Source organism: Octopus bimaculoides, chromosome 29 (assembly GCF_046866305.1).
Source record: "Octopus bimaculoides isolate indiv1 chromosome 29, ASM4686630v1, whole genome shotgun sequence".
In the NCBI taxonomy this organism is placed as follows: Eukaryota; Metazoa; Mollusca; class Cephalopoda; order Octopoda; family Octopodidae; genus Octopus; species Octopus bimaculoides.
The window spans coordinates 8,447,228-8,470,381 of NC_142956.1; the positions used below are offsets into that span (position 1 = coordinate 8,447,228).

Consider the following 23,154-nt stretch of genomic DNA (forward strand, 5'->3'; position numbering starts at 1 on the left):
TGAGTGTAATCATTACCAGAGTCGCCTTCTAGCACTTGTGGTGGTGGCATGTTACAAAGTCATTCGAGCGAGGTTGTTGCCAGTGCCGTTGGACTGGCTCCCATGCAGGTGGCATGTAAAAAACACCTTTTGAGCGAAGCCGTTGCCAGTACTGTATGACTGGCCCTTGTGCTGGTGGCACGTAAAAACACCCACTACACTCTTGGAGTGGTTGGCGTTAGGAAGGACATCCAGCTGTAGAAACTCTGCCAAATCAGATTGGAGCCTGGCGTAGCCATCTGGTTCACCAGTCCTCAGTCAAATCGTCCAGCCCATGCTAGCATGAAAGGTGGACATTAAACGATGATGATATGTATACATATATATGTATATATATATTATCTTATGATATTTACTTTACTTTATATTATACTCATTTATTGTGCTTTTACTTATTAATTTTTCTATATGTGATAGTGGATTTTCATCGATGAGTTCTTGAAACTTGGTTATTTTCCCTAAAACTATATATTTTATATATATTTATCTATAAAGCTCAATTTAATTTTAATTTTTTATAAATTGCTTTTAATTGAGTTTTTACCTGTAATTTTGGATTTTGTCCCTAATATTATTATATATATATATATATATATATATATATATATATATATATATATATGTATGCATATATGTATGTATATATGTGTATGCATATGTATATATATATATATATATATATATATATATATATATATATATATATACATATATATATGTATGTATATATGTATACATATATCATCATCATTATCATCATCATTTAACATCCGCTTTCCATGCTAGCATGGGTTGGACAATTTGACTGGGGACTGGCGAACCAGATGGCTACACAAGGATCCAATCTGATTTGGCAGTGTTTCTACAGCTGGATGCCCTTCGTAACGCCAACCACTCCAAGAGTGTTGTGGGTGCTTTTTACATGCCACCGGCATGAGGGCCAGTCTGGCGGTACTGGCAACAGTCACGCTCAAATGGTGTTTTTTACGTGCCACCTACACAGGAGTCAGTCCAATGTTTTGTTCACATGCCACTGGCACGAGTGCCAGTAAGGTGAAGCTGGAAACGATCGCACTAAAATGGTGCTCTTTACATGCTACCGGCACGGAAACGAGACCACTGCTCTGGCAGTGATCTCGCTCAGATGGTGCTGTTAGCACTCCACTGGCATGGGTGCCAGTCATCGAATTTAGTTCAGTTTCGATCTCACTTGCCCCAACAGGTCTTCACAAGCTGAGTTTAGGGTCCAACGAAGAGATTTGAAAAGCATGTGACAACACAACAGCAAAGTATATTGCATCAAGGTCTCTTTGCTTTACTCCATTTTCCACAGCAAAAGATTCAGAGAGCCCACCACCAAAATTAACTCTAACTTTCATATCTTGAGGCAAAGCCCTGGTCATGTTTACAAATTTTTCTGGGCAACCTATTTTCCTTAGAATTAGCCATAGAGCATTTCGATTAACAGTATTGAATACTTTGCTCAAATCAACAAAGAAATGGTATAGAGCAAGATCCTGTTCAATGCACTTTTCTTGTAGTTGTCTGACAGTAAAGATACAATCAGCTGTGCCCCTGGAGGAACGAAAACCACACTGAGACTCAGACACTGTATTTGGAACAATAAAGGTATTTAAATGTTCTAACAAAATGCGGGCAAGTACCTTTCCAACCACAGACAAAAGCGAAATCCCACAAAAATTACCACACAGATCCCATGGCCCCGATTTATACAAGGAGAATAAAGTGGCATCAATCCAGTCTTGAGGCACTTTCTCAGTTCTCCAACAGTGACAGATTAATATATTTAAGAGTTCCATCATTTTGTCACCCCCATATTTCAAGACTTCTGCACAGATTCCATCAGACCCTGGAGACTTGTTGTTATTCAGCTTATTCACAGCTAAATAAATGTCGTTTAGAGTTGGTTCTCTTCTATAACTGGAAGGTGTTCAATAAGTAGATCATGAATTTCTGCTGATCTACCTGAGTACCAGTCACTGGATTTATGAGGTTTAAATGCCACTGACAAACTTGCAACCTGAAATACTTTTGTTTTGAAATCCTCCCATAGAATGTTTGGATCAAGATTAATACTTTCTATAGCGTCGTGGAATCTTTGCAAGTTGCTTGATAATTTAAAGTTTGCAAGGTTTAACTTTTTGAGTACCTTAGGACCAGACTGTCGATTTTTAGGCATTATCGAAAAATCTTTTTTTCTACACACTAGATGATGGTCAGTCCAGCTCTCTGCCCCCCTCATGACCCAAACACTAGAAACAGCTTTCATATCACGTTTTCTGATCAGAATATAATCTATGAGATGCCAGTCCTTAGATCTTGGTGTGCATCCAGGTGGCTTTATATTTATTTTTCTGCTTAAACAGAGTGTTGGTGACAACCAGATCATTCTCAGTACAAAACGTCAAAAGAGCTACTCCATTTTTATTGCATTTTCCAATCCCATGTCGACCTAAAACAGGCCAGGAAACAGTCTTTTCCAACTTTTGCATTGAAATCTCCCAATATGACCGGCTTGTCAGAAATTGGTACTTTCCTCAATAATTGTGCTAGATCATCATAAAGCTGTCCTACAGTTTCATCAGAATGGGACATTGTTGGTGCATAAATACTGACAACGGTAAGAAAGCTAACTTTTGTCACTTTAATATGGCATGACATAGTCTATTTAGATATACCACTTGGAAGCTCTGCAATGGAGGATACTAATGTATTCTTGAGAGCAAACCCAACACTAGATTCTCTATGCTGACCCTTAGGTAGGCCTCTCTAGAAGATAGTATATCCATAAGTAGGTTCATTTACTTCACCCTTACCAGAGAGACAAGTTTCAGAGAGCACAACTATATCAAGGGAATATTTCTTAAGCTCTCATGCAATAGGTGCAGTACACCTTTCTGGCCTCTTGTTGAAATTATCATCAAGGAGTGTGCGCACATTCCAACAACCAGAATTCAAAGGATGTTTATTTTTACTTTTTCTTGAAGATTGCTTGACCACAATCACAAAAGTACAAAGTAATAAATATTAAAATAATAAAATGAAAATGTGGTTATGAAACATGTGTAGTCATTTTATTATTTTAATATTTATTACTTTGTACTTTTTTGATTTTTATTATAGGTCTTTTTAGTGTATTTACTTATTAAATTTTTCTATATGTGACTGGATTTTCATGGATGAATTCAATAATTGTGTTTTTTTTTTCTCTAAATTATATATTTATATATTATATATTGTGAAATTTAATTTAATTTTAATTTTGATAAATTAAATTAAATTGAATTTTTCCCTGTAAATTTGGATTTTTATACGTAATATCATTATCATAATTATTATTATATATATATATATATATATATATAGTTTTAGAGAAAAAAACCAAGTTCCATGAACTCATCGATGAAAATCCACTATTACATATAGAAAAATTAATAATTGAAAGCACAATAAATTAGTATATAATACAAAGTAAATATCATAAGATATTATCTTTATCTTATGATATTTACTTTGTATTATATTATACTAATTTATTGTGCTTTTAATTATTAATTTTTCTATATGTGATAGTGGATTTTCATCGATGAGTTCATGAAACTTGGTTCTTTTCCCTAAAACTATATATTTATATATATTTTAATCTGTAAAGCTCAATTTAATTTTAATTTTTTATAAATTGATTTTAATTGAGTTTTTACCTGTAATTTTGGATTTTGTCCCTAATATATATATATATATATATATATATATCATCATCATCATCATCATCATCATCATTTAACGTGCGCTTTCCATGCTGGCATGGGCTGGACGATTTGACTGAGGACTGGTGAAACCAGATGGCTATACCAGGCTCCAATCTGATTTGGCAGAGTTTCTACAGCTGGATGCCCTTCTTAATGTCAACCACTCAGAGAGTGTAGTGGGTGCTTTACGTGCCACCAGCACGAATGCCAGTCAGGCGGTACTAGCAACGGCCACACTCAAAATGGTGTATTTTATGTGCCACCCGCACAAGAGCCAGTCCAGGGGCACTGGCAACGATCTTGCTCGAAATATATATATATATATATGTCAAGATGAATTTTTATGTATTCTTCTTCCCACTTGGATTTTAAATGTTGCCACAATTATAATATGTCTATTCTACTGTAATTCTCTACATTTCTGTGCAGCTGAAGATTACTCTACATATTGCATTTAATGTAATGCTCGCATTGCTTAAATAAATGGAGTAGCATGAAACGTGCGTACTGCAGTCATCTTTAAAATCCGTGTTGCTTATTTTGATATATATATACACACACATACATACATATATATACCTACAGGGGTTGGACAAAATAATGGAAACACCTTAAAATTTCAAACAAATTTATTTGAATAAGGGGTAGGACCACCTTTTGCAAAGTTCGAATTGTTTCCAAAAGAATTTTTGTCCATTCTTCAGCTAATACAATCTCCAGTTCTTGTAGTGATGATGGTGGAGGATATTGCCTCCTTACTTGTTTTTCTAAAATGCACCATAAATGTTCAATAATATTGAGATCTGGGGACTGTGGTGGCCAGATAAGACGTTCAACTTCACTAGAATGTCCGTCGTGCAATTCAGTAACCACTTTAGCTGTGTTAATTGGTGCATTATCATCCTGAAAGATTGTGTTTCCTTCTGGAAACAGTTCCACAACCATAGGATGAATTTGATCAGATAAAATGCTTAAATAATCTTGACTATTAATTCTGCCATGAAGGGAAACCATTGGGCTGGCGGATTTCCAAAATATAGCCTCCCCCAGATTATCACAGATCCTCCTCCATGTTTAATAGTCAGTAGAAGGCATTCTGGGTCAAATGTCTCTTTTGGCTGTCTCCACACGTATACTCGGCCCGTGGTTGGAAATAAGGTAAAGGATCACTCGTCCGAGAAAATAACATTCTTCCACTGCTCTAGAGACCAATTCTGTAAGTTTTTATTCCACTTTCAATGCTTTGCAACATTTGTTTTCGAAAGTAGTGGTTTTCTGATTGCAGCCCACCTGTGAAATCCAGCTTTGTGCAGATCCTGGCAAACAGTTTTTGTGAAAACTGGGTTCTCGAGGTGGTCATTAAGCTCTGTGGTAATTTTGGGAGCTGTACTTTTGTGATCCATTCTAATAATTTGTGTGAGAGTCTGACAAACCCTATCTGAAAGTTTTGGTTTCTTCTGGAGTTTTGTTTTGATGAGGAGGTTTTTCCCACTTTCTCAAAGGCTGTCAGTTCTTTTTGATGCACCAAATATTTCGGCTGTTTTCGTTACACTAGCGCCTGCCATACGAACAGCAACAATTTGACCTCTTTGAAAGTTCGATAGATCTGTCATTTTAATGAATTTTAATTACCTTTTTCTGATGATATCTGCAAAGAAACAGCAATTTTAGCAAAACATATTAAGCAACACTAATAATAAATCAAAAAACATAAAAATAAACAAGCTTTTGACGGTTTTATAGATATTTCAAAATTATGATGCAAGGTGTTTCCATTATTTTGTCCAACCCCTGTATATATATATATATATATATATATATATATATATATATACACATACATACATATATATATATATATATATATATATATATATATATATATATATATATATATATATATATATACATGTATATACATATAATTATATATATATGCCTATATATACATCTATATATATACATAAATACTTATGTATATACACATAAATATATATATAGACATATATATATATATATATATATATATATATATATATATATATATATATATATATATATATATATATATATATATGTATATATATATATGTATATGTATATATATATATGTATATATATATATATATATATATATATATGTATATATATATATATACATATATACATATAAATCTATATATTTACATCTATATATATATATATATATATATATATATATATATATATATATATATGCATATATATCTATATATATAGGGAGAATTCACAAAAAAAAAAGATGAAGACAGGTGGTGTAGACAACAAACAGATGTATTAGTTTGACACTCGGGAAGTGAAAAAGTATTTAATGTTTCGAGCCTTCGCTCTTCCACAGAAAGGAACACAGAAAGAAACAAGGAGAGAAAATAAAGAAGGTGTAGTGGCTAGTGATCTATCATGGTGAATGCCGGACAGAAGGGTCATACAGGTGAGCTAGGAAGAAGGGGATATAATACAGTAGTAGAGATCCCAAAATGAAGGTGCGCATGTGTGTGTATAAGAGAGCATGTATGTGCGTGTGGAAGAGGGCTGGTGACCTTGACGTGTGCATGTGTGTATGTGTAGGTGTGTGGATGTGGGTCTGGGAAGTGGTCAGTGCTAGTGTGTGTGTGGTATGGTGGTGTGTGGTGTGGTATGATGGTGTTGGGATTTGGGGGAGGCGAGAGTGAGGAAAGCAAAGGTGGGGTGTGGGTTAGGCTGAGGCTGGGGGTAGAGGTGGGGTATGTGGGAGTGGGTGTAAGGGTGGGGAGGGATGGGAGGGATAGGGAGGGTGGGGTTGGATTGTATGGGGATAGGGTTACGAGGGAGGGGTGCATTATGCCTTCCTCTAATTCAAACTTTTAGTATAGTGTTCATAGCCTCTCTCCCTTAATAACTCCCTATAAACCAGCGTTCTTGTTTCTACCGGTCACTTACTTAGCTATATAACGTTATAACTCGTACGCAACCTTAGTATTTAGCGCATGTCTTGCTTTTTGTTTGTTGGTTCCATGAAGATGAATTTATGTGCAATTACAGCACCTATTACTTCTTTGGAGTAGAGTGCACATATATTTTGAAACATATGTAGGAATTAAAGGAACTTATTGTTTACATGCGTTTTGGCCCATTTATTATTATTATTCATATCTACTCAAAATACATCAGATTAACATGGTATTTCTACCTATTAAACGGGTGTGATATCCCAGTTTTTGTGTGTTTTTTGCTACCCTGGTAATGATTAACATATTTACATTATCGAAGTTTTTTCAACTGAGAAAATATTAATATATACATAAATTAAAATATATATATATACGTATATATGTATACATAAATAGACAGATATATATATATATCTCTTCGAAACGCCGGTGTTAAAACGGGGGTAGCTGATGAAGGAGAATGTTCTCTATGTGGCTTGTGTGTTTTCTTGTCTACGCTTTGTTTGCAATGTCCTGTACCCAGATATGCACCTATACATACAGGTGGATGTCGGTATGCACATACCTGTACGTATATATGCATATACTCATTTACTATTTGTTTTTATATATATATATATATATATATATATATATATATATATATATATATATATATATATATATATATATATATATATATATATATACTTCTATATATATATATATATATACTTCTATATATACATATACATCCATATATATATATACATATCTATCTATATATATATGTAAGTCTTAACTTTATATTTCTGATGCGATTCTATCTATCTTTGTATCTTTCTTTCCCTCTCATTCTTCCTTCTGTTGTTCTTCGCCTCTTCTCTTCACTACTATATATATATATATATATCTTCCTCCCTGACTCTCGTTGCTTACCTATATTCTACTTCCTCCCCTTTTTTCTCTCTCTACAACTCTTTCTCCTTACCCCTTGCTGGTCACATGTGTCTGGCTTCTGCCTCCTTTCTTATCTTGGTCACTGCCAAGCCAGCACGAACTTCTTCTCTCTCCCTTCCAGTTCGTCTCATCACAGCGTTCAGTATACATATATATTTTTTCACGTCTGGCCCTACTAGCCCTTCTTGTTTATTTTCACTGTCTCATTTTCCTGTCATGTTTTCTGTTCGCCACGATATTCCTCCGCACTATAAATTTAATTTGTTTCCACTGGAAGAGCCATTCTAACAATGCATCCTGCCCTAACTCTTCGAAACACCTAGTTTTAGAATGGTGGCAGCTGATGAAGGAAATGTTCTCTATGTGGCCTGTGTGTTTTCTGTACTCTGTTTATGTTCTGTTTTTCATTTTGTCCACGTATTTTTGTAATGTCCTGTACCCAGATATGCATCTACATATACATGTAGATGTAGGTATGTACATACATGTACGTATATATGCATATACTCACATATTATTTGTATTATATATATATATATATATATATATATATATATATATATACATACTTCATCATCATCGTCGTTTAACGTACGCTTTCCATGCTAGCATGGGTTGGACAATTTGACTGAGGACTGGTGGACCAGGAGGCGACACCAGGCGACATTGGTAACGATCAACGGCCACGCTCGAAATGGTGAATTTTACATGTCACCTGCATAGGGGCCAGTCGATTGGCACTGGCAACGATCTTGCTCAAATGTCTTTTCACATGCCACTGGCACAAGTGCCAGGAAGGCGACGTTGGTAACGATCACACTGGTGCTATTTACGTGCCACCAGCATGGAAGCCAGACAGCTGCTCTGGCAATGATCGCGCTCGGACGGTGCTCTTAGTGCTCCACTGGTACAGGTGCCAACACGATTTCGCTTGCCCCAACAGGTCTTCGCAAGCCGAGTTTAGTGTTCCTACAAATATAGTTCAGTTCCGATTTCACTTGCCTCACCAGTTTGGTGTCCAATGAAGGAATGGTACGCATAAGTGGGCTGGCTGCATCCTAGGCAGAGGCCTTGGATTTTGCTCTCACTTGGCTTGCTGAGTCTTCTCACGTGCTGCATATTTCCAAAGGTCCCGGTCATTAGTCATTGCCTCAGTGAGGCCTAATGTTTGGAGGTCGTGCTTCACCACCACATCCCAGGTCTTCCTAGGCCTGCCTCTTCCACGGGTTCCCTCAACTGTTAGGGTGTGGCACTTTTTCACGCAGCTATCCTCATCCATTCTCGCCACATGTCCATACCAGCGCAATTGTCTCTCTTGCACACCACAACTGAGGCTTCTTATGTTCAACTTTTCTCTCAAGATACTTACACTCTGTCGGGTATGCACACTGACATTACTCATCCATCGGAGCATACTGGCTTCATTCCTTGCGAGCTTACGCATGTCTTCAGCAGTCACGGCCCATGATACATATATATATATACACATCGATATATATACATCTATACATATACACCTATACATCTACACATATACATCTACATATATATAATATATATATATATATATATATACATACATATATATGTACACATAGATATACACATACAAACATGCATACATATCTATATCATCATCATCATCATCATCATCGTTTAACGTTCGCTTTCCATGCTAGCATGGGTTGGACGATTTGACTGAGGACTGGTGAAACCGGATGGCAACACCAGGCTCCAATCTAATTTGGCAGAGTTTCTACAGCTGGATGCCCTTCCTAACACCAACCACTCAGAGAGTGTAGTGGGTGCTTTTACGTGTCACCCGCACGAAAACGGCCATGCTCGAAATGGTGTCTTTTATATGCCACCCGCACAAGCCAGTCCAGGGGCACTGGCAACGATCTCGCTCGAAAATCCTACGGGAGCCAGTCAGGCGGTACTGGCAACGGCCACGCTCAAAATGGTGCATCTCATGTGCCACCCGCACAAGAACCAGTCCAGGGGCACTGGCAACGATCTTACTTGACTTGCCGGGTCTTCTCACGCACAGCACATTTCCAAAGGTCTCGGTCAGTAGTCATCGCCTCGGTGAGGCCCAATGTACGAAGGTCTTGCCTCACCACCTCAGCCCAGGTCTTCCTGGGCCTACCTCTTCCACGGGTTCCCTCAACTGTTAGGGTGTGGCACTTTTTCACGCAGCTATCCTCATCCATTCTCACCACATGTCCATACCAGCGCAATCGTCTCTCTTGCACACTACAACTGATGCTTCTAATGTTCAGCTTTTCTATATATGCATAAATATTTATATATATATATAAATATAATGAAGTGAAAATATGTGTAAAACATATAAAAAGGGAAAGAGAAATGCTTTTATGTCACATAGTTTTAATATCTTTTTATAAAAAAATATATATACATATATTATGGGTGGTAAAAGTCTCATAAAATGTAGTGATATCCTACTGGTTTTCGCTATTTAAATTAGCTTTTCATGGGACATTGTGAAGTAATCATTCCTTGAGTCAAAGGAATCACGCCATTTTTGATTTCTTGAAATGTAAGAATGAATGAAGAGAGTGGATAAAGGGAGGCAATAGGTGGAAAGGTAGACAACTACCTCCTCAGTATTATTGAATAGTGGTATTAAATTTGATTTTGAAATAGGAATGTGTAGGAATCAGGTGGTCAAGTTTATATATTAAGGTGTGTTCTGTACTTTTGTATGAAACAAGTTTTCCTTGTTTCGGCATTCTTGTAAGGAGATTGAATATTTGCATTGGTATAATGGAAAAATATGGAAATTCGGTGTTTTATTTCTTGCACATCTGTTAATATGTTTGTTCAGAGCTATCTGCCTGTATTGAGGAGAACGAATCTGTTCCTTATGCAGCATAACTCTGCATCTCAAAGTAAGGCTTGTTTGACCCACATTATTGTGGCCACAACCTGAGCAAGTTAGGACATAAATTAGGTTCTGGGAGGTACATGCGAAGTTGGTCTTAACTGAAAATTTTTCTTCTTGCTGGAATGTGAATTCCAAGCATGTTAGGTACAGGTATGTATCACAATTAGGTTGTCCGCATTTTTTAACTGTTGGTATCTTATGTGTTGAGTACAGTTTTGTACTTGTTAGGAGTCTCTTGAATGATTTGTCTTGTCTTTTGCATTTTAGTAATTTGTGTGTATTCAGAATATTGTTCATTTTCGGGTCTTGAGTGAGCAGAGTGAGATTTTGTACAATTGTGTTGTATGCTTCATTGTTTCTGGGGTTGTGGGTTGATATGTACGATTTAAAGTGAGGTGTGGTGTATTTGCCATCGAAAAAATTGCGACATGCAGTTGGTTTGCCAAGGTTAATACCAAAATACAGTGAACCACTAGAAGACAGAGTGATAGCGGCGTTAAAAGCCGAAAATGAAATAAAGAATATATTGTACAATGGTGTGCGTGAATTGTCTGTGATATTGGAGGAAATAAAAATTAAGGCAGAGACGGATGAGTTTATCATAAAAATGAGAAAATAGTGAGATCAGAAGACAAATAAAAAAATACGTGTGACTGGACGTAGTACAGTTTCAAATTTGTATTCGATATATGATGATGTGCTTATGTATGCACAGAGGGGCGTAATGCCTACCTCATTAAAAGGATTGAATGTTAAAGGAATTTCACACTGGACATCCAGGAATTTCTACGATGAAGTCGCTTATGAGGAGTTATGTTTACTGGATAAAAATGGATCTAGATATGGAGAAGTTGGTAAAATCCTGCAGAGGTTGTGTTCTTGCAGCGAAATCACCATCTATAAAATTTCAACCTTGGCCTAAGACTGATATTCCATAGTCCAGACTACACATAGACTTTGCAGGACCGTTAAACCGATCATATTATCTAATTGTGGTAGATAGCATTGCAAAATGGCCAGAAATGTGTAAATGTAGAAAACCAACATCCATAGTAACAGTGGAATTTCTACACAAACCTTTTGCTTGGTATGGTGTCCCGGATACTATAGACTCTGATAATGGTACACAATTCACGGCAAATGACTTTAAGAATTTTTGCAAGATGTACTCACTACTCCGAATCACCCAAGATCAAATGGGCCAGCAGAAAGGTTCGTGAATACATTTAAAAGAGCATTAAAGAAATCAAGAAATGAGCTAGTCAATGATGCAACATTGATACAATCCCTGGGGGGTTTATAGGATAACACCAAACCCCCAAACACTGTGGAACTAATGTTTGCTTGAAAAATAAGATCAATTTTTGACAAGCTGCTACCAGTTAGAAAAACAAATAGACAAAACACTAAAAATACGACAAAGCATTTTAACATTGGTGACAAGGTGTTTTTCAAAATATATAAAAATGGAAGACAAAGTTGGGAAGACAGGTTAGTAACAAAAAGAGTAGGCAAAATGACATATATGATAAGAGGCAAAAGATGGGAACGCAAAAGACATTTAAACCAGCTAAAAAAAAATAGATATACAGAAAAAAGAAAAGAGATACCCATGGAAGTGTTCTACAACACCTTTGATGTTCCAATGCCACAAGAAATCGAACCTATGCGTAGCAGCACAATAAAGAGGCAACAAACAGAATGATTGGAAGTAGTGCCTAAATGGAAGTAATATTAAACTTCCTGGGGAAGAAATCTCAGAATGCGAGATATGATGAAAATAATATTAACTTCCAACGGAAGTCAATCTCAAAGGGGAGATGTGGCAAGAGTCATTGACACCCCTGGGGGATTGGAAAACTGGACTAGCCAAACTCTTATAAAGAGTAGTGTATTGGTTGAGACGAGAGGTTGATAGAAGTCATCGAGAGAGCGTTTTAGAGTCTCGCGATGCATGTCGTGTGAAGACATTGATTTTTACTTCCCTTCTATTAAATTATATATCCAACGTTTGTCCAGGATATAAAAAATTTAGTTTGAAGAAGAAAAACAAAAAAGAATTTGGTTGGCTCGTACACATACTTACTGACACATGTCACATATACACAGGTTGGACAAAATAATGGAAACACCTAGCATCATAATTTTGAAATATCTATAAAACCGTCAAAAGCTTGTTTATATTTATGCTTTTTGATTTATTATTAGTGTTGTTTAATATGTTTTTGCTAAAATTGCTGTTTCTTTACAGATATCATCAGAAAAAAGATAATTAAAATTCATTAAAATGACAGATCTATTGGATTTTCAAAGAGGTCAAATTGTTGGTGCTCATATGGCAGGTGCTAGGGTAATGAAAACAGCCGCAATGTCTGGTGCATCTTGAAAGTAATGAGAGCCTTTGAGAAAGAGGGAAAAAACTCCTCGTCGAAACAAAACTCTGGAAGAAAACTAAAACTTTCAGATAGAGACCGTCAGACTCTTACAAGAATTGTTAGAAAGGATCACAAAAATACAGCTCCCAAAATTACTGCAGAGCTTAATGACTACCTTGAGAACCCAATTTCCACAAAAACTATTTGCCGGGAGCTGCACAAAGCCGGATTTCACAGGTGGGCTGCAATCAGAAAACCACTACTTTCAAAAACAAACGTTGCAAGGCGTTTAGAGTATTTACGCAGTGAAAGAATGTTATTTTCTCAGACGAGTCATCCTTTACCTTATTTCTGACTACCAGCTGAGTATACGTGTGGAGACAGCCAAAAGAAGCATTTGACATGGAGGAGGATCTGTGATGATCGGGGGAGGGGGGTTATATCTTGGAAATCCACTAGCCTACTGGTTTCCCTTCATGGCTGAATTAATAGTCAAGACTACTTAAACATTTTATCTGATCAAATTCATCCTATGGTTGCAGAACTGCTTCCGGAAGGAAACGCAATCTTACACGATGATAATGCACCGATTCACACAGCTAAAGTGGTTACTGAATTGCACGACGGACATTCTAGTGAAGTTGAACATCTTATCTGGCCACCACAGACCCCAGATCTCAATATTATTGAACATTTATGGTGCATTTTAGAAAAACAAGTAAGGAGTTGATATCCTCCACCATCATCACTACAAGAACTGGAGACTGTTTTAACTGAAGAATGGACAAAAATTCCTTTGGAAACAATTCAATACCTTGTAGAATTCAAGCTGTAATTACTGCCAAAGGTGGTCCTACCCCATATTAAGATAAATTTGTTTGAAATTTTAAGGTGTTTCCACTATTTTGTCCAACCCCTGTATCTACAAAATGAAAGTTGAGATATTCATAAAAAATTGTGATGTGTGTCAGTACGTATGTGTGTGTGCCCAGCAGGTTTTTTTAACTTTTTTTTCACATCAGATTCCAATATAATTGTAATTTACTTACTCTGAAAAGTACTTGAAGAAAATTACATAAAAATTAGCCATTTTTCTAAAAGTTATAAGAAAACGAAACCGACTTGTGTGAATTTTCCAAAACTCCTCTCCCTATCTTTGGAAAATTTTCTCTACAAATTCAGATATAATTGGAATCTGCACCATCTAAAGCATATTTATAGAAACTTACATTAAAAAAATATCCATTTTCCTGGAAGTTATAAGGAAACCAAGTTGTGGGGGTACACATATGTAGGCATGTCCAGGGTCATCCTGGCTCTGTAGGGTTCCTAGGTTGACTCTAGCTGGTGTTTCTCCAGTATCAGGAGGACTGCATCCATCATATGTTCACATACTTATGTATACTATTATCTCACTTCACCGATTTACCCCTTTCTTTCCCCTCAACACAAACTGTAGACTGTCCTTGTCATGAACCTGTGCTGGCGGAATTCCGGTTTAAGCTTCCTATATAAACCCTCATAACTTTTTTTTTTTTGAATTTTCAGGAAATTTTTGCGAATTTGTGTTTTACACACGGGAATTCATACGATTATGGGGAGGGGGGAATTTTGTGTGATTTAAGGGCAATTTAGTTGTTGTTTTTAGCACATCTTACGACCACCAGATACCTTCCTCGTTTATTTGTCACTCTGAAATGTATTGATGTTTATCGATATTTTTCCCTCTTAAACACATTGAATGGAATGAAGATGCATCCAAGGGTGGTCTATTGCTGAAATTTAAGCAAAAAGTCTGAACTATCCGTATTTTAAACTCTCATTTTAAGAAAGAATGTTTATGAGGGGGTTCGGTACTACTAAAGCAGCGCGGACCCGAACGCGCAGTCGCGCGTCCGAGCTGGCTAGTCGTGAGTGGTCGATCCTAACCCTAACCCTAACCCTAACCCTAAACACGTATTCATTTGCACACGCGGGTTAGGGATAGGGTTAGGGTTAGGGTTAGGGACAGGGTTAGGGTTAGGGATAGGGTTAGGGTTAGGATCGACCACTCAAGACTAGCTAGCGCGGACGCGCGTCTGCGCGTTCGGGTCCGCGCTGCTTTAGTAGTACCCTGTGTCAAATAGAAAAAATACTCTTCGTATTCTTAAGGTGACAAGCTGGCAGAATCGTTACCGCACGGGACAAAAAACAAAAAAAAATGCTTATCCGCATTTCCTCCTACTGCTTACGTTCTGAGTTCGAATTCCATCGATGTAAATTTCGCATGTTTTTTTCTTCAATGTTGATAAAATAAATACCAGTTGAGCACTGGAGTCGACGTAATTGACTAACCCTCGTCTCTCTAAATTTCAGACTGTGTCTCTATAGTGGAAATGATTATTATGTTTTTTTCATTTATTATTACTTATTTTTTGTTAACATCATATTATCGCATTCATTCATCGATCGCTGTTTAAGTTCTCGGGGAAACGAGACCAGACTGCGCAGCATTTTCAAAGCTGGAAAAGCTAAAAAAAAGCTTTTAATTTCAACTGTCCTGAAATATCTTGAGTCTAAAAAATAAAACGAGTTTATATAAAAAATAATAGTTATTTAATATGTAGGAATTTATATATACACACACATATATATATATATATATATATATATATATATATATATATATATATATATATATATATATATATATATCAATTTAAATACAGAACCTGAAAGATTGCTTTAAGATGCATAGCGTATTTTATAAATATGCCTGTTCAAGAGTATCATAATAGTATGAAAGTTTTAATAGCTCTTTCGGTTGTATGTTAAAATTGATATTTATCTCTCACTGGATGCAGTTCTTTTCTTTTTGTTGATTCTACCGATATTGGATCTTTAAATTGTGTGTGTGTGTGTGTGTGTGTGTGCGCATTAATTAAATAACGGAAATGTACGACAATTACCGAATTATCTTCTACATCTCTACCGTGATGAGAGCTCAGTGAGTTTTTGTAATTACACTATTTTCTTTATTTTTTAAAATTATTTTGGGGATGCTGTAATGAAATATAAAAAATTAAATTATATTAATGATAATTTATTTTATAATAACGTGAGTGTAAGAGAAACTGAGGCTCATAGGTGTTTAAACGTATTTTAATAATTTTGATTTTTTTCAATAATTGTTTTAATTTTATTTATAATTTCAAAAGGAAAAATAAAATCTAATTAGCATATAATAAAATAAAATACAAAATCATTTATTCCGCAATGAATGTGATGGTTGTATCGTTTTATTTTTATTATTAATTTTTCCTATAATGGATCTTGATTTTATAAGCTCCAATGATAAAATAAACGTGTTGAAGTAAATTTAAAATAAAACAAGTAACAGCTGGACAAATTAAATGAAAGACAGAAAATGGGAGAAAGAAGCTATTTTTATAAATGGCGTCATAGGGCGAGGAAATAGGAGGCAGCAACAGAGACACAGGTGGGAGGTAGCGACAGTGAGAGAGGTGGAGTGGCGACATTATGGGCGGTGGAGGAAAACACGGCGGTTTTCATTTCCCACAGTTATACATACATACATATATATATATATATATTATATGTGTATATAAATGTTATATATATATATATATATATGTATATATAAATGTTATATATATATATTATATGTATATATAAATGTTATATCTATATATATATATATATATCATAAATATATAGGGATTAGCATGAGTTGCTTCTCCAACTCATGCTAATCCCTGTATATTTATGATTATAAACGGTTTTACCGATAAAGGTTTTTTTCATACTGAACTACTTGGCAAAATTGTTAATTATTAATTTAATTACTAATTGACGATTCCCTGCCCTATATCTGTATATTTTATATATATATATATATATATATATATATATATATATATATATATATATATATATATATATATATATATCTGTATATATATATATATATATATATATATATATATATATATATATATATATATATATATATCTGTATATATATATATATATATCTGTATATATATATATATATATATATATATCTGTATATTTTATATATATATATTATATGTATATATAAATGTTATATATATATATATATATATATATATATATATATATATATATATATATATATAATATATGTACATATATGTATATATATGTATATATATATAATATATATATATTATATATATACGTATGTTCTACATATATATATTATATATACATATATGTTCTATATACTCTTTTACTCTTTACTCTTTTACTTGTTTCAGTCATTTGACTGCGGCCATGCTGGATGCTGGAGCACCGCCTTTAGTCGAGCAAATCGACCCCGGTACTTATTCTTTGTAAGCCTAGTACTTATTCTATCGGTCTCTTTTTGCCGAACCGCGAAGTGATGGGGACATAAACACACCAGCATCGGTTGTCAAGCAATGCTAGGAGGACAAACACAGACACACAAACACACACACACATATATATATACATATATACGACGGGCTTCTTTCAGTTTCCGTCTACCAAATCCACTCACAAGGCTTTGGTCGGCCCGAAGCTATAGTAGAAAGCACTTGCCCAAGGTGCCACGGAGTGGGACTGAACCCGGAACCATGTGGTTGGTAAGCAAGCTACTTACCACACAGCCACTGCTGCGCCTATATATTATATATATGTATGTTATATATATATATATATATACATATATATATATATATATATATATATATATATATAACATTTATATATACATATAATATATATATATATAACATTTATGTATATATATGTATATATATATATATATATATATATATATACCTGTAAAAATATGTGACAATATTTCGGTAGCCATGATAAAACTCTGAGTTTTGGATGCCGGAGGGGGGGGACCCACGCCGCCATCTCTTCAGTTATCTGGCCATTGAAAATTCCAATGAAAATGACCGTTAAACAAAGCAAAATTACTGTGTGATTGACCGTTATTAAGACAAAAGAGCTATTAGAATGACCGCTAAGTAAGGGGAGGGAGTAAAAAAGTTCATAGTATTCGTGTAAGCACACCAATCCGTACATGTGCCTAGATGCATATAGTCATCCACCCTCACTTGAAACACAGACATGCTCACCCACACATTCACCAAATACACACACACACACACACACACACACACATGTATATACCCGCATACACGCACACATGTATATACCCGCATACACGCACACACACGTACATGCAACACACTCGCACCCATACACACGTGCGCAAAAAAGTCAATACACATGTCAATATACGCACATGCGCAAGAAAAAATATAGGGCTAAAAGCAAAATACAGAAAAAAGTGTGAAAAAGCTTTAAGGGCAAAACGCATCTATACTTGCATGTACCTGCACACATCCACAAGCGCACACATAAGGTTCCATGTACGCATCTATAGGCGCACAGGAAAGAAGCAGGGTGGAAGGGAGAATACAGAAAAAAAATGTGTGAAAAATATATAAAACAATATCTCTATAAATATGTAAAAAAATATATATGAAATCTAAGTAAAAAGTATAGAGAGATAAAAAAAAACTTGTGTACATAGACACAAAATAGAAAGCAAGTCCTCTCAGTAATCTCGGGGGGACCAAAAACGTAGTAAATATTTAGCCACATGTGGACATGATCTGAAAAGTTCAGTTCTTGAATTTAGACATGTGGCAGGGTCTAAGCTGCCTTTCCAGATGAGCCATCTTTCCATATCACATAGACCGCACTTTCCGCTGCCATTGGTGTAAGGTTTACACTTGATAAAGGTGTCAGTTACAACATCCATTGGAAGATCTTAGCCAAGTGTAAACCCTACACCAACGACAGTGGAAAGTGCGGTCTATGTGATATGGAAAGATGGCTCATCTGGAAAGGCAGCTTAGACCCTACCACATGTCTAAATTCAAGAACTGAACTTTTCAGATCATGTCCACATGTGGCTAAATATTTACTACGTTTTTGGTCTCCCCGAGATTACTGAGAGGACTTGCTTTCTATTTTGTGTCTATGTACACAAGTTTTTTTTATCTCTCTATACTTTTTACTTAGATTTCATATATATTTTTTTTACATATTTATAGAGATATTATTTTGTATATTTTTCACACATTTTTTTTCTGTATTCTCCCTTCCACTCCGCTTTTTTCCTGTGCGTCTATAGATGCGAACATGGAAACTTATGTGCGTATATAGATGTATGTGCGTGCATGCAAGTATAGACATGTTTTGCCCTTATAGTTTTTGCACACTTTTTTCTGTATTTTGCTTTTAGCCCTGTATTTTTTCTTGAGCACGTGCGTATATCGATGGACCCTTTTGCGCACGTGTGTATGCGGATATATACATATATATATATATATATATATATATATATATATATATATATATATATATATATATTTGGCGAATGTGTGGGTGAACATGTCTGTGTTTCAAGCGAGGGTGGATGACTATATACATATAGGCGCATGTATGGATTGGTGCGCTTACACGAATACTATGGACTTTTTTACTCCCTTACCTTTACTCCCTCCCCTTACTTAGCGGTCATTCTAATAGCTCTTTTGTCTTAATAATGGTCAACCACACAGTAATTTCGCTTTGTTTAACGGTCATTTTCATTGGAATTTTCAATGGCCAGATAACTGAAGAGATAGCCACATGGGTTTCCGCCCCGGCATTCGAAACTCAGAGTTTTATCATGGCTACCGAATAATTGTCACATATTTTTACAAATAAATTCCTCTATTTACATAATATCGAAGTCTCTTTCTTTCTTTTGTCTTTTCATCTGGTTTTGCTTCTTTTTTTTTTTTTTTTTTTAAAGGCCAAGAATGAACTTGTCACAGCAGGAACTGACCAACTGTAAACTGTAAACAGAATCTTCCTCTTCCTACTGACACACCTTTCAAATACACAGGCACACACACACGCACGCACACAGACACACACGCACCCATACACACACACACACAAAAACACACCCACACTCTCCTACTAGACAATGACACCAAAGATTCTTTTCGAAAAACAACTTCTTCAAAACAATCACACCTGCTTTTGCCATTCCTTTAAAAGGCTAAAAATAAACTTATCATTGAAAAGAACTAACCAGCTATGAACCCAATTTTCTTCTTTTCTCTTTCCCATCGACACACACACACGCACACACACAGACACACACACCAACACAAAAAAACACACACTCACACACACACACTCTCTCTCTCACTTTTCCTCACCCTCTCTTACTATCCTATATATCTCTCTCTCCACCCCTACACACTCAATAAAACTATATAAAGAGACCCTCCGCAAGGTCTTCTCAAAACAATTTGAAAATCCTACACGATTAGGTGAAAAGCGCTTTATTTAATATGTGACATTAATAAAAATCTGTAAATGTACAAACATCCAGATTTCTGAGTACCTTAATTTTTTTCTATATAATTTCTGTACATCACCTCCAAACCTTCCAATATATATATATATATATATATATATACACACACACACATATATATATATATATATATATATATATATATATATATACACACACACACATATATATATATATATATTCTTTTATTTGTTACAGTCATTTGACTGCAGCCATGCTGGAGCACTGCCTTTAGTTGAGCAAATTGAACTCAGGACTTATTCTTTGTAAGCCTAGTACTTATTCTATCGGTCTTTCTTGCCAAACTACTAAGTGACGGGGACGTAAACACACCAGCATCGGTTGTCAAGCAATGTTGGGGGGACAAACACAGACACACAGACATACACACACACACACACACACACACACACACACATATATACACGACGGGCTTCTTTCAGTTTCTGTCTACCAAATCCACTCTCAGAGCTCAACATCAACGCCTCTTCTAGGTCCTTAACTAGTTGCCCTTCTATTCTGAAACCTAATAGGCTCAAAACGAATGTCTCTCTTGAGGGCAAACCACCATCAGTTATTAACCACACCGCCGGTTAATGCCATCTGTACTAATTCTTTAATCCGGCTACGGTATGCCTCACAAGTCAAAATAGACTTGTTCAGCTTCCAGTAGCCGGATCCTCTCTTAACTGTATTATCTACATCGGTCAGTGTAAGCTACTTGGACAAGCTGTGGACAGCTAAAACTAGACTTATCTCTAGTCTTTATCATTATCCTATGTAAGTAAGACTTGAACCTTCTGTTGCCACTCATCCAGGTCCATTCTGGGACGTTCGGATGGTCAAGTCTATAACGATCTGCCAACTGAAAACGCTTAAGCAGATCTACGAGACGTGAGTTCACTTTCCCATCGATCGAGCCAACGCTATCGATGCATGCGTCAACGATAGCGTTATAGTCTCCTAACACCACTAATGTCTTCGACGTCATGGGAAAGTTCTCTAGGCGCCGATAAAAATCAGTTTGAAATCCTCTAGCACAAGGTGCATAGATCCCAATCAGCCTGAAGGACGACCAGCCCACCTTCTAGGTCTAGATAGACTGTACTTGTCTGCAGAGCCAAGCCTTTTTGGACCAGTACTACTACAGCCCCTTGCCCTCCGGTCTGGCTAGGAGACATGATTTTCTCATAGCCATTCAGGAGGGGCAAGAAGGCTTGTCTCTGCAGCAACCATCACATGCATATCGTATGATCTGAGGTTGTCGAGGAAACAAGCTTGCTTCCATTTCGAGCTCAAACCATGCACATTCAAACACCCAAGGTTAAGTGTAGTCATTAAAAACAAGGAAAAGCAAGGGTTCTATTTACTCATTATCTTTTCCTTTAACTGGTGATGTTGGGGCTGACCTCACTACACGTGAGGCAGCCCTTTCCTCCTCCTCCTTCTTCAGATAATCTGGAATGTCCGGGATACTTCTGATGGTCTTTGGATGCCTGTCCTTCAGTTGCTTGTAAAGACCTTCTCCTATCCAAGCACACCTCTCTGTCAAGTCCTTGCGCTGTTGAAACACCTCTGTGGTGGGGTGTTCTTTTAAGGCGCCCTCAATGTACTTATTTCTGGTATCATATTTTACCAGGGTCTTCCTTTCGTTATAGTCTACCAAATCCACTCTCAGAGAGATTTAGAAATATTATATTTCTAATTTTGCTGATCAGTGAATGAACTTCACTATGATTTTCATAAGTTTGCGAAGGAGAGACAGGCCTCTCTATCCAGCTGGCAAGCTACTTCAGGCTGATGACGAGCAAAGACTCAGAAACATGTCCCTGAATGCTGGCTAGGCTGGGTGGAGGAGCTTGTCTCCCCTTCGCAAACTTAAGGACACAGTAATTGTGTCAAGGCCGACAGGAAGCGGTCCAGCTTCCTAGGGCTAAACGGCAGTAGTGTGTTCCCTTATTGGGATTGTCACATTAAGTTGACAATATACTACAACTTTGTCACTCCACTACTGCTTAAATCTCTCTGAGAGATTTAGAAATATTATATTTCTTATATATATATATATATTTATATATATATATATATATATATATATATATATATATATATATATATATATATATATATATATATATATATATATATGTATGTGTGTGTGTGTGTGTGTGTGTGTGTGTGTGTGTGTGTAAGCACACACATGCATGTATACATAATCTGATTGATAAGTATCTGGACTGTTGCCATAGTAATGAAGCTAAAGCATGCAGAATAAAGCTGCATGCCACAGATTGACTTTGAACTCTGCTGTGGATGTGCACTAAGTTTTAACACTCTAGCTCACTTCTATTTCCAGCAGTGATTTGAAGGAACGTGTGTAGCATGTGATCATCACATTGACCATGACAGAGAAAGTTGAGCAGAGAATCTGCATCAAATTTTACCAAATGCTTGGTGAGACCTGTTCAGAGGCCTATGCAAAGTTTTCAAAAAGGTTTTTGCCATTGTTCTCAACACAATCAAGGAGATCTTGTGCAACTGAAACCTGAGTGTCTTTTTGGTCAGCTGAAAGCAGTTTTGACACAAATTTCACAGACACATCTCATTCCCAAATCTTCAGTGATAAAGGACCGAACTGAACTGCAACTAATCTGCACATCCTCTGATAACTCAAGGATGGTTATTT

At 36.0% G+C, this 23,154-nt stretch overlaps 2 long non-coding RNA genes across 2 annotated transcripts; one reads left to right on the top strand and one right to left on the bottom strand.

Annotated features, from left to right (window-relative positions):
* Positions 1–4,420: 4,420 nt before the first annotated feature.
* LOC149130334 (uncharacterized) lies at positions 4,421–15,576 on the bottom strand. Its single transcript, XR_016238982.1, has 2 exons — positions 14,233–15,576; positions 4,421–5,457 (listed from the first exon to the last, which is right to left on the bottom strand). It is a non-coding gene; the product is annotated as an uncharacterized LOC149130334 (long non-coding RNA).
* A 117-nt stretch (positions 15,577–15,693) lies between these two features.
* LOC149130335 (uncharacterized) lies at positions 15,694–20,478 on the top strand. Its single transcript, XR_016239106.1, has 2 exons — positions 15,694–15,989; positions 19,893–20,478. It is a non-coding gene; the product is annotated as an uncharacterized LOC149130335 (long non-coding RNA).
* The last annotated feature ends 2,676 nt before the right edge of the window (positions 20,479–23,154 follow it).